Source organism: Octopus sinensis, unplaced genomic scaffold, assembly GCF_006345805.1.
Source record: "Octopus sinensis unplaced genomic scaffold, ASM634580v1 Contig10214_ERROPOS200000, whole genome shotgun sequence".
Lineage (NCBI taxonomy): Eukaryota > Metazoa > Mollusca > Cephalopoda > Octopoda > Octopodidae > Octopus > Octopus sinensis.
Window position 1 is genome coordinate 186,457 of NW_021832015.1, and position 13,544 is coordinate 200,000.

Below are 13,544 nucleotides of genomic sequence, written 5' to 3' on the forward strand. Positions count from 1 at the left end.
ATATATATAATATATATATATATATATATATATGTATATGCGTCTATGTTCCCATAACTTAGCAGTTCAGCAAAAGAGACTGATAGAATAAGTACAACGCTTAAAAATAAGTCCTGGGATCAATTCATTCAACTAAAAATTCTTCAAGGCAGTGCCCCAGCATGGCCGCAGCCTAATGGCTGAAATAAGTGAAGGAATAAAAGATAAAAGATGTAGGAGAGATGCATTGAGGAGCCCAGTTTCAGTTTGGCAGAAGTTGTTGTTATGCTTCTTCATGGTTGAGTAATTTCTTCTGCTTTTTTGAAGAAAATAAAGGTTTCATGTTTATGTATTTCAAATATATCAAAAGCCCTTTGGAGAGAAACAGTTGTTTGAAAAAATAGTTTTATACAAGAGAATTTATTAGAATCAGTGTAAATTTGATATTGTAATATAAAAATTTGATGCAGGAACATTATTCATACATATTTGTGTGTGTGAAGAGAGAAGAGGAGAGAGTTTTAATATTCAAAAACAGAAAGTACTTCTGCACATTGGTAAAAAGTCCAGGGAAATGTAAAATAAAATGATTATAAAACTGCACTATTAATACAGCACAAACAATGGCATTCTAAGAACTTATCTGCACAAGCTAAGAAAAACATTAAATTAAAATTTCATAGAAAATGTGGACAGTAGGAGTGGCTGTGTGGTAAGTATCTTGCTTTCCAACCACAGGGTTCCGAGTTCGATCCCACTACATGGCACCTTGGGCAAGTGTCTTCTATAGCCTTGGGCCAACCAAAGCCTTGTGAGTGGATTTCGTAGACAGAAAGACAGAAACTGAAAGAAGCCCGTTGTATATCTGTATATGTATGTGTGTGTGTGTGTGTGTGTGTGTGTGTGCTCCAGCAGCATGGCTGCAGTCAAATGACTGAAACAAATAAAAGAAAAGCCATTTTGACCCTTTACCATTCAGACTGATTTCTCAAATATAATCCTTATTTATCCACAGTGTTTTGAATTAATCATGCATAATCTAGCAGCTTTAAGATGTGATTGTTTATTTTTAGAATGACATTGTAGGTTAGGTGTGAGAGACTGGATCCAGCTGCTTTGAACATAAAGCATATTTGGTCCCAGATATGGCTGGCTTAAATGCAAAAGGGTAAATGACTTATGTTTCAGTAAGTTTTATATATATCTATGACATACTGCTCACATATTTATTAAATATTGCAGTCATAACAGCAACATACTATATTTGTAGTTATTTCATAATATGGAACTCACAACATAATATTCATGCTCTCAGACATTTTCATTCTGTGGATATGGATATATCATCATCATCATCATATGCCCATTTTCCATTGTGGCAAACCAGGCTCCAGTTGTCTGTTTTGACATGGTTTCTCTGAGTGGATGCCCTTCCTAATGCCAACCACTTTACAGAGTGGAGTGGGTGCTTTTTATGTGGTGATGTATGTTTGTTGTTTCTATGTCTCTTTCTCTCTTTTCAAATAAATTTAACAATTGTTTCAGTGGGATTTTAAACAGATAAAGTATAAAATTCCACTTTATCCATATCTATCTATCTAAATATGTACAGAGTTGGCCAAAAGTCACCCGACAGTAAATCAAAATTCCATAAATACTATCTGTAGTTCTATATTGACTCGAATGGGAAAATGTGTTGCTCAAGAAGGACTTCAGTTCGAACAATTTTCATGATGTTTCATATTTAGATGCTTTTTATTAAATTCATTCAGTTGATAAATCTTGGAATTAAATGGGTTCCATTTACTGCCAGGTGACTTTTGGCCAGCCCTGTATATGTGTGTGTGTGTGAGCGAGAGAGAGAGAGAAAGAGAGTTTGTATTGGTTTGTGTGTATGTGTGTGTGTGTGTGTGTGTGTGTGTTTCATGTGATATTCCTGTCTGTGGAAGCATGAAGAAGAATATAAAACATGGGGTGTGAAGAACACTGGATATTGTGACAGAAGAAACAAAATGTATTATTTTCAAAGAGAGAAAAGTCACTTGAACTGTTTTCAGGATTTTAATCAGTAAAAAGTAACATCAAACGCATCAATTTGTGAAAGAAAGGCCATTCTGGAATACGAATTTAAGAAATTATAAAACTTGCATATAATTTCATAATTGTTTGTTTTGTGCATAAATAATTCTTCCTTCAAAACAATTGTAAATTAATTTTTTTCTCTTCGATAATTTAAATTACATATGTATGTGTGTGTGTGTGTGTATGTGTGTGTGTGTGTGTGTGTGTGTTTTTCATAAACAATTGGACAAGGCACTGACAGCTCTTGCTAGAATCTAAGATGTCTAAAAGTCTGTAGACTTGAAGCGAAAGATATATAATATATTGTGGAAAATGGTGATGATTGATGTTTTAAAATATAAGAAAATTATATTTTATTAGATATGAAAATTATATTTCATTATCATAATTATAGATATCATCATCATCATCATCATCATCATCATTATTATTATTAATATTATGCACCATGTTCATTTGTTATTTTATAAAGAAGTTGTAAAGACTAAATAATTCATTCAGCCTTTATAATGAGTGGAATAAACTGATTCAGTCCCTCTTTTGGTTTTGTCTTTGTCATAAGACCATCATTTCAAAGCTGACTTTATAGCATTTTAGGAACATCGTGCATTGAGCAAAGTGACATTGTAGTTGTTAGTATGGAATGCAAAGAGCAGATTTGTTATCTTTGAGTCACTATTTCTTAACCCTTTAACATTCAGATTCTTCTGTCAAATTTAATGTCTATTGATTGATATTGTCTTGAATTAGTCACACATCGTCTTATAGCTGTGAGATTTCGATGCTATGATTGTAAATTTTTAGAACGACATTGCAGGATAGGTGTAAGAGGCCACATCTTGACAGTCAGAACATAAAACAGAATATTTTGGCCAGATACAGCTTGTTTAAATGTGAAAGGGTTAAGACAAAGCCACAAGTAAACATTAATAATGGAAAAATTAGTCAATTAACAAAGACCCACTTCCTGGTATTTCTCAATCTTGGAAAGAAGAAAGGCAACATCAACCCCTTACAAGATTTGAACTTTCAAGATTACAGGGGCATAACAAGATACTGCAAGGAATTTTGGTCAACTGTTCTACAGAGTCTATCATGATAATAAAATTAATATTTGAAAGAAATGTGAAAAGAATGTCATCATGAAAGCTAGTGTGTGTGTTTACATATAGGAAGTGTATTTCTTAAAAGACACTTGTGATCCTTTGGCTCTTTTGTATTCAGAACATTCAGGCAAATGTCATGTTTATTTGTTTTGAATTAATCAAGCATTGTCTTGTAGCTTCAAGATTTTGATGATGTGATTGTTTATTTTTAGAAGGACATTGTAGGATAGGCGTGAGAGGCTGAATCAGACCAGTTTGAACATACAACAGGTAGAATAGTTAAGCCGGTTATGGCCAGTTTAAATGCTAAGCAGATTAAACAAAGGAATAAACTGTAAATACATTTAGGTGAAGGATTAGAAGAATGGATTTCAAAAATGTAAGATAAAAAGAGATTCTGAAAACTGCAAATGATTTTGTGAGAAATAAATGAATGGTGGGGTTGGAGAAAGAGAGAGAGAGAGGGTGTGTGTGTAGCTATACACACTCAAAATGTCAACAATAATTAAGGCCTGAAAATATAAGAAAACTATATCATTTCATTAATTACAAAGTAGTGATAAACAAAAAGTTGTTTATGTGAAAAACTTCAAAACATTCCAATTCCATTTTATTTTGTCTAGATTTTCATTGAAATTATTTTAAAATAATATTAGTTGTGGGGTGTGGTGGTTTAAACAGGAAGAGCCTATACCCCTATACCCAACTTCACTTGCCGTTTGCTTTTTATCAAAACCAGGCAGGTATTCTTTTATTTGTTTCAGTCATTTGACTGGGGCCATGTTGGGGCACTCCCTTGAGTTGAACAGATTGATCCCAGGACTTATTCTTTGTAAGCCTAGTATTTATTCTATTGGTTCTTTTGCTGAACCGCTAAGTTATGGGGACGTAAACACACCATCAACGGTTGTCAAGCGATGGTGGTAGGGACAGACACAGACATATATATATATATATATATATATATATATATATATATATATATATATATATACACAACAGACTTCTTTCAGTTTCCATCAAACAAATCCTCTCATAAGACTTTGGTTGGCCCAAGGCTATAGTAGAAGACACTTGCCTAAGGTGCCACACAGTGGGACTGAACTCAGAACTATGTGGTTGGAAAGCAAGCTACTTTCCACACAGCCACTCCTGCACCTATATATATATATATATATATATATATATATATATATATATATATAAATTTTTGAATTTTATATTTTATATATTTTTTTAAAATTTTATTTCTATGTATTGGTTTATGATTTTCACTGTTTGATTTGCCGAATAGTGGTTTTATCTCTAATTTAATATATATATATATATATATATATATATATATATATATATAATGGTGAAGTTGGGAGAGAGAGAGGACTTAGTTATGAACTAATCAACCAATCAACATACTTTTCCCCTCAAAAATTATTTAATGTCAAATTTTTCCTGAAATATTTTCCACATATAGGCAGAGACATGGCTGTGTGGTAAGAAGCTTAATTCTCAACCTCATGGTTCCAGGTTCAGTCCCACTGCATGAAACCTTGGGCAAATGTCTTCGATTGTAGTCCCAGACTGACCAAAGCCTTGTGAGTGAATTTGGCAGGCAGAAATTGAAAGAAGCCAGTTGTGTGTGTGGTGGTGGTGGGGGGGGGTGTTTGTTTCTTTCCACTGCTTGACAACTGGTGTTGGTTTGTTTACATTCTAGCAGTTCAGCAAAAGAAACCATTAGAACAAGTACCAGGCTTAAAAGGAAAAGTACAGGAATCAATTCGTTCAACTAGAAGTCTTTCAAGGTGTTGCCCCAGCATGGCCGCAGTCTAAGACTGAAACAAGTAAAACATAGAAAATTAAAGATAATCTTCCCTAATCGATAAAATAAAATTTTGTTTTTGTTCTGTTTTTATATTCAGTTTGGTTAACTTTATATTATTGTCTTTTGTAACTGAACAGTAAACCCTGAATTGGAAATTGGAAGAAATGGTTGAACTCTTGAGAGTAAGGCATACAGAGTTATGAGCCTTGTCCAAAGGGAAATCAAAGTTTAAAATCATAACTTAGTGGTCATGGGGTTCAAAGTGTGTGTGTGTGTATATCATCATCGTCGTCGTCACTTAATGTCCACTTTCCATGCTGGCATGGGTTGGACAGTTTGAGGACTGGTAAGCCAGAAGGCTGCACCAGGCTCAATCTGATCTGGAAACGTTTCTATAGCTGGATGCCCTTACTAATGCCAACCACTCCAAGAGTGTAGTGGGTACTTTTACGTGCCAGTCAGGCAGTTCTGGCAAGGACCATGCTCAAAAAGTGTTTCTTACATGCTACCTGCACAGGAGCCAGTTTGGCAGCACTGGCAACGACCATGCTCGAATGCTGTTTTACATGTGCCGGTAAGGCAACGCTGGCAATGATCACACTTGAATGGTGCTTTTTACGTTCCACTGGCACGGAGCCAATCCATGGCCCTGGCAACAAACATGCTCAGATGTGCTTTTAACGTTCCACTGGCACAAGTGCCAATCAGGCAGTACTGTCATCAGCCATGCAGTGACTTTGATTTGATTTCACTTGCCTCAATAGGTCTTTGCAAGCAAAGTTTATTGTCCAATGAGTATATATATATATACATATTGTAATCCAAGTTTAATCATGAAATAAGTTTAATAATAAGTATCTTTTATTTATTTAAATAGTTTTAAAATTTTATTTCTTTTTTTGTGTTCATTATTTTTCTTCAGTGAATCTATAATCTTCACCAAACAGAAACTATGACACTTTCAATGTCTTGTATTCCAATGGAAATAAAAGAAAAAGACAAAACAAAACTAGTTCTGGTTGATGTAGCAACTGAATAAAATTAATAATAAATGTTAACATAGGTCCCAGGCCATAAATATATATGGGAAGTGTGAGCAGTTAGACAAAACAAACATATTCATGGATGGTTGTGACTTCATTGAAGACAGAGGTTCTCTTGTTGACAAGACTGGAGTATCAAATGTAAAGAGAATGGTACTCCTCTAATTCCGCCAATGACCACAGATTTTAAAGATAATAATAATAATAATCCTTTCTACTATAGGCACAAGGCCTGAAATTTTGGGGGAAGGGGTCAGTGGATTAGACCGACTCCAGTACACAACTGGTACTTAATTTATCAACCCTGAAAGGATACAAGGCATGAAATTTGGAGAGAGGGGGGGGGCAGTCGATTAGATCGACCCCAGTACGCAACTGGTACTTATCGACCCCGAAAAGATGAAAGGCAATGTCGACCTCGGCAGAATTTGAACTCAGAACATAGCAACATATGAAATACCACTAAGCATTTCGTTCTGCGTGCTAACAATTCTGCCAGCTTGCCGCCTTAATAATAATAATAATAATAATAATAATAATAATAATGGTTTCAAATTTTGCCACAAGGGCAGCACGGTTGGGGGAGAGGGATAGTTGACCGCATAGACCCCAGTGCTCAACTGGTACTTATTTTATTGACCCCAAAAGGGTGAAAGGCAAAGTCAACCTCAGCAGAATTTGAACTCAGAATGAAGAGACAGACAAAATACCGTTAAACATTTTTGCTAAGGATTCTGCCAATTCACGTTCATCGTCATCAATAATAATAGCACTTTGTACTGGAGGCACAAGGTCTCAAATTTTCTTGGTAGGGGAGGGGACTAGTCAATTACATTGCCCCCCCCCCCTTCACTGGTACTTAATTTATCAGCCCTGAAAGGAAGAAAGGTAAAGTCAACCTCAGCAGAATTTGAACTCGGAACGTAGCCACAAGTGAAATACTGCTAAGCATTTCGTCCAGTGCACTAACGAATCTGCCAGCTCACCATGATGATGATGATGATGATGATGATGATTTAAGCACAGGGCCAGCAATTTTGAATGAGGGAGTTAGTTCTTGCCTCAGAAAGATGAAAGGTAAAGTTGACCTTGTGAGATCTGAACTCTGAATGTAAAGAATCTGAAGAATTACTGGTATTTTGTCTGACATTCTAACAATTTTGCCAAGTCTCAGAGAGAGAGAGATCTAAGCCTATTGACCAAATACTGTTAGGAGGACCAGCAAGCGCCTTCCAACCAAAGTACCAATCACAAAAGACAATAATATAACTCTAAAAGAAATGGAGGAATGATCCATTATAGATTTGTGGAAATAGAGATAATCTGAATGTAGAAAGTGAAAACACAAATAATCCCTACAATAATAAGTATTTTTGGAATGATAAATGAAATGTATAGGCAGGGCCCCGGGACTTACACAATTTCAACAGAATAATACCACGAGGCACTGCACATGCTACATAGTTTTAACAGGAAACGCAAAGCCAAAAACAAACAACACATACCCAAGGCAGACGAAGCTGCATTGAGAGATGCCATGAATGCATGCAATAAAAATAATACTGGAAAATAATAATAATAATTAAAAGTAGATTTATTTCCAAATGGGAGAAGGAAAAAAAAAATCATGAAAAGAACAAATATAAAAAAAATTTAATGAAAACATTTCAAGTCTAGATTTTTGCATTGGTATTTGGAATTTTGGATAGAAAATAAAGCAAGGGTAGCAAAAATGGGCTCAAATAGCTGATATATTAGTGAGATATTTTGCTTGTTACATCAGTATTGTACCATTTAAGAGACAGAATTTATAATGAAGAAATGCAGTGGAACAACTTCACTGTTATGTAAGTCTTGGGCAGCACAGCACTTGAAAAAGAAAAAAATGTTGTGTGTTTATTCATTGAATGCATGTGTATATGTGTGTGTGTGTGTGTGCATGTATATGTAATTATATATGTATGTGTTTGTATAAGTATGCATGTATATATATCATATGTGTGTGTATTATATACATATATATGTGTGTGTGTTTGTTTATATATATATATATATATATATATATATATATATATATATGTATATATGTACACGTGTGTTTGTTTGTGTGCGTGTGTATCTTTGCAAAGATTGGGTGTCTGCCAAGAGTAGTTGACATCACTCATTCATTCCACTTCGGTGCGTGACAGATCTTGAAGACGTCAAATGCAATTGTGGTCTCAAATGGAACCAAGCAGAGATACATCAATGGTGTAACTTTTGTTTCATTTTGGTATTGTCTTCTCTGCAATGTTCCAGGATGCTTTCTGGGACTGTAGTAAAGGTGTTCCGGTCAGATCCAGAAGATTGAGTTGTGTCTTTAACCTCAAGCACCCAAGAAGCATGGCTTCTCTATGTTGACAATTCCATGTTGATGCCATATTTCCATGATGATGTAGAGTGCTGTAAATAACCACACAAACTTAACAATCGACTACAATCTTGCAAGCAACATTAAGAAGACAGAAATAATGTTCCGATCAATACTGGGCCCTTAACTTCATGACCCTATCATAAATAGGTGAAGAACAGAAGGTTGCACAGAAGTTCAGCTATCTGATGGCAGGGAGTGACTTTCTTTCAAAGAATGTCCCATTATAGGCAATGAAATGATGGTACAGATAGAAGAAGCAGGTTTTGCTTTTAGAAGACTGCATTACAGACTCAGATCAAATCATGGAATTTTAAATCACAATGACAAACAGACATGGTACTGCTAACATGAGAAAACAATCTAGATCAATTCCACCTAAGTGGCCTCAAGAAAATCTGGTGTCTCAAAGGAGATGGTACTTACAACTATATTTGAGCAGTGCCAAACTGAAAAGATTGAAGATCTTCTCAAGAGCTAAATTGAGGGGACAAGACACAATGTTCAAATGCAGGACAGTTGAATACCAAAACCTCTCTTTGACAGCAGCCAGTCTTTACAAAAAGGCCAACATAAAAGGTATAAGGACATCTTTGAAAACCAACCTCAAAGCATGTCACATTTCCACTGATGATTGGAAAAGGTCAGCTCTTAAAGCAATCAGAAAAATTACCAAAGTACTGCACTGGAATAAGATGCTTTGAATGTCATTGTATTAGTGAGCTCCATGAGTACCGTGTATCTCACTATGCCACAATTCAAGACAACCCCTCACAAGTAAAGATTACGTCTGCCTGGTCTGTCGACATCAATGCCACTCACAGGTAGGTCTGATCAACCTTTACAGACATCACAACAACCAAGCAAATTAACTAGAAAGGGAAAGAGATCCATTGGATCACAATGCCTCAGCCCATCAATATCTGACTAGGGTGGTGGAGACGACTGTGATAATCGAATGTAAGACTAAATGCATCACACTTTGTCAAAGGAAACATCAAAAGAGATCAACGAAGCAATCAACAGCTTCAAGAATATGCATGTCTTACTTATGAATGGGAACAGAGGTGGGCTGATTGTTGCTCGGATCATTGGGAAGTTTGGAAACACATCCAAAAAGTCCCTCTCACAGGAACAGGTGATATTTTAATATTTAGATGATAAAAAAAAAAAAAACACGAGGTATCACAGAGGTGTTAGAAAAAGAATTCATCTAATAATAGAACAGAAGTGAAGGATTTGATGAGAAGGGTCAGGTGGTATTCAGAACAGAACAAACCTTACAGTGAAATAATTTTAATAACAAACAGCAAGATGTGATAACAATGTTGAAATTCAGTAATGTGAAGATGTGGTTTCGAAGGTGTCATTGTGATGGTGACTTATAGACCAGGTTTTCAAAATTTGTTCAAAGGAATTTCAAAACATAACATTTTAAAAATATAGAAAATAAATATATAAATAGATGATATTGTTGTTGTTGTTATTGTTGAGTAGCCCTGAATAATCTTGAGTAAACAATAATCAAATTAATTCCACCCACTTACCCTTCTTTTACTTAGGAGTATCCTCCTCTTCAAATCTGATTTTGTTTGTTTTCTTTTAGTAGGTGGGAAGACGAGGGTCCTCAGTGTCTAAAATTCTAGTCAGCCCAACTATGCCATGTTTATAACGTGGGGGTAACAGGTTAAGTGCAATATTCCAGTTTGGTCTAAGGTCCCACGCTGTGCGCTTTGTTACTATGTGAAAGTTAAAGGGAGTCAAATGTAGCAGTTTCATGGAGTTTCAAGTTCAAACCATTTCAATGGTTTGTTTAGTTTAATCGACATAAATTTATAAACATTCAGCCAAAAGTTACAACTTTCAAAAGTTTTGTGTTAATTCTTCTCTAAAAACAAAAAAAGATTTTAAACATTATATTATTTTTATTTATTATTATTTATTTACTTTTATTGTGGTACAGGATCAAGTCTGTTAAAGGTGTTTTAAGATGACTTTAATGACTCGAATTAATCCTGGTATATTACTGGTACATATGCTAAAGACTCCTCAGTAAGAGAGTTACTTTGTAACTCTTTGGCTTGTTAGAAATAGCAACCAAATTCTTCTTCAAATCACAAACTACCATCATCAAATATGGAAAGAAAAATTGGATGCTAACATGATACTAAGTATACTATGTCTGAAAATAAGACGGGATGGTCATGGTGGGAAGCTTCCAATTGTAGGCCTATTCAATCAGCTGACCTGGAGCTCAACAACAAAACAACAATACCCTCAGGTGACTAAAAAACATAGTGTGCTTTGTCAAGATTCGAACACAGACCAGAGAGCAATAAAACTGAACAGTGTAAGGCATCTAGCAGTTCAGCCACAGCTCTTACTGCACTTTTGACTAGAGATAAGGTTTTGCTTTGCAGAGCAAGGAGTATAATAAGGATTGCCAACACTGGCAGTAACTCTAAGGCCACAATTTGGGGAGGTGGAAGGCACAGTTAATTAAATTGCTCCTGTACTTGATTGGTATTTCACTGACAACCCCCATGCCCATCCCCAATGCCATAGAAATAAAAATCAAAAACTGAATAATTTGAACTCGGGATATAGAAGGATAAAGCCACAACTGTGAGTCTTTTAACTTTGATATTCCAGTTATTAATGGCACAAGGCAACACATTTTTAAGAAGGGTAGAGTTGATTAATAACAATAAGTATCATTATAAAAATAATAATAATAATAATAATAATGAGAATTATTAAAGATTATATTTCCAATGTTTAGAACTGTATGTGTTTCTGTGTGTTTGTGCATGTGAGTTTTACACATACACCCACACACACACAAATATAAACTATTCATACACATATATCACAATGAACAGCATAAATATTTTTTATAGTTCATTGCTAAATTAAAAGAGAAGATTGTGTGTGAGTGTGTCTTGAAATGGAATGGTGAACAGAGGAGGAGGAGGAGGAGGGGAAATTAAACTGGGCAAGTTTAGTATTTAACAGAAATAAATGAGTTAAAATTGGCCAAGTCGAATACATTTTGAAAAGGTTAAAAAAATAGGAAATTGATTGTTCATACGCAACATAAATCTGAAGACTATTTTTATAGCAACATCACATGGAAGTCAGTTTCCAGTTTGGGCCATTTTTCTTTCTTTCTATTTTGTTCTTTTTTTTCTCTGTGGTGATATATGTAATGCATATATCCACAGATACATATCACAGTGACTCATGTACACAATCTTCTCCAGCCAGTATCTAGAAAATACCTTTAAATTAGACACATGCATAAGTAGACACACACACATGTATATATAAGCACATACACAGAGGCAGAGAGTCACAGTTGCCTCAAAAGACTGCTGGCTGCTAATCACCAAAGTATCAATGATTTAAATACAATCCTTGTCATAAATACTGATCAATAACACACACAGCCTGCTTAATCCAGCAGTTCTTTCAAGAAACTTCCTTCTGTTTTAATTAAACAATTAGGACTTTCACATCCAAAGACAACACACTAACAATGAAGACATGAGGGTTATGACTAGAAGCGCTAAATGAAGAACGAAATTCCATACAGACTAAATAGTGACTAAATGTCACAATTGTTAATATCAAGGCTACTGAATCTATGGACCAGAATCACTCAAAGTAAACTATCATCTACCTGTTGTTGTTTAGCTCCAGTCAATCAGACTTATGATCAAAATTTTTTTAAGTAATGACCGTTTTCTACTTTTCTCAAGCATTGTCTATCAAAGTCTATATTGTCTAATGGATTCCTTTCCATTTCAAGATGGTAAGATGTAATTGGAGATGTGGTTGCTGTTTTTCACAGATCATGGGACCACATTGGGTGTCCCTTTTTGGCTCAACACCAGCTATCTGTACATTAAAGCTAGGGTTTAAAAAGCTTGTCCAAGACATGATTACAACAAAACCAAAAACAAATATGGTCTTACATAGATATAAAACCAAAATCTTTTTCTTTTGTCTTCCAGAAACAAAAACTAGGAAAATTTTTTCACTTTGGTACGAATTTGTACCATACAAATATGGTATCCAAGAATAAATTGTTGATTAAATGAAATCCTGTGCATGCCAGGATGAGATTAAAAGACAGGTAAAGTTAACATTGGTGGGATTTGAATTTAGGATGTAAAGTAAATAAATAGTTTCTGGCTGCCATCATCAATAATAATAATAATAGTTTTTTCTACTAAAAGTACAAGGCTTGAAATTTTCTGGGAGGAGACTGGTTGAATACATCAACTCCAGTGTTTCACTGGTACATATTTTATCGACACTGAATGGATAAAAGGTAAAGTTGACTTCAGTGGATTTTGAACTCAGAACCTGAAGATGGACGAAATACCACTAAGCATTTCGCCGGCATGCTAACGATTCTGCCAGCAGTAATAATATCTAAGGCCAACAATTATTTTTAGTGGGAGGGGCCCCAAAACATAAAGATGGGAACAAATCCTGCAATGTATCTGATCTGAGGCTCTGACAATTTTGCCATTCCAGCAGAATAACAGATTGTCTTTTATTAAGATGCCCATGGTGCCATGCTGTGGGATCAAGTTTGGAGCCACATGGTTACAAAGCAAACTTAGAGGTGTGTGCTTTTGATATAGACAGTTTATATCTCACCACAAGAAGTACAAATTGTAGTTAAACTACATTTTTCTCTGAGGTCACAAAAAGAGGGAAGAAAAAAGAGATGTGCTTTCATCCTCAACATTTTAATGTCCATTTCCCATGCTCACATCAGTCAGATAGAATTTGTTGAGGCAGAGGGTAGATTTTTTTTGCATGGCTGGATGCGTATTTCCTGCTGCCAATCCTCACTTGTTTCTGAGCAAGGTAATATTTCCTCATTACCAAACATAGATGGGAAATGACCAGCACCACTTGCATAACAGTGAGGCTTGTTTACAACCATCATGTGATGTCACACACATGCTGGGCTTCTTTCAGTTTCCATCTGCTAATTAATTAATATAAAGCTTTGTTCTTTCACACCCACTTTACCATTTAAGGGTAGATTTCTTATTTTCTTTTCTGTTTTACTGCAAAGATTGTTT

At 35.1% G+C, this 13,544-nt stretch overlaps 1 long non-coding RNA gene across 1 annotated transcript; it reads left to right on the plus strand.

Annotated features, from left to right (window-relative positions):
- The first annotated feature begins 3,106 nt into the window (after window positions 1-3,106).
- LOC118761178 lies at window positions 3,107-5,127 on the plus strand. The gene is made up of 3 exons (XR_004997195.1): window positions 3,107-3,221; window positions 4,798-4,811; window positions 4,990-5,127. It is a non-coding gene; the product is annotated as an uncharacterized LOC118761178 (long non-coding RNA).
- Window positions 5,128-13,544: the final 8,417 nt, after the last annotated feature.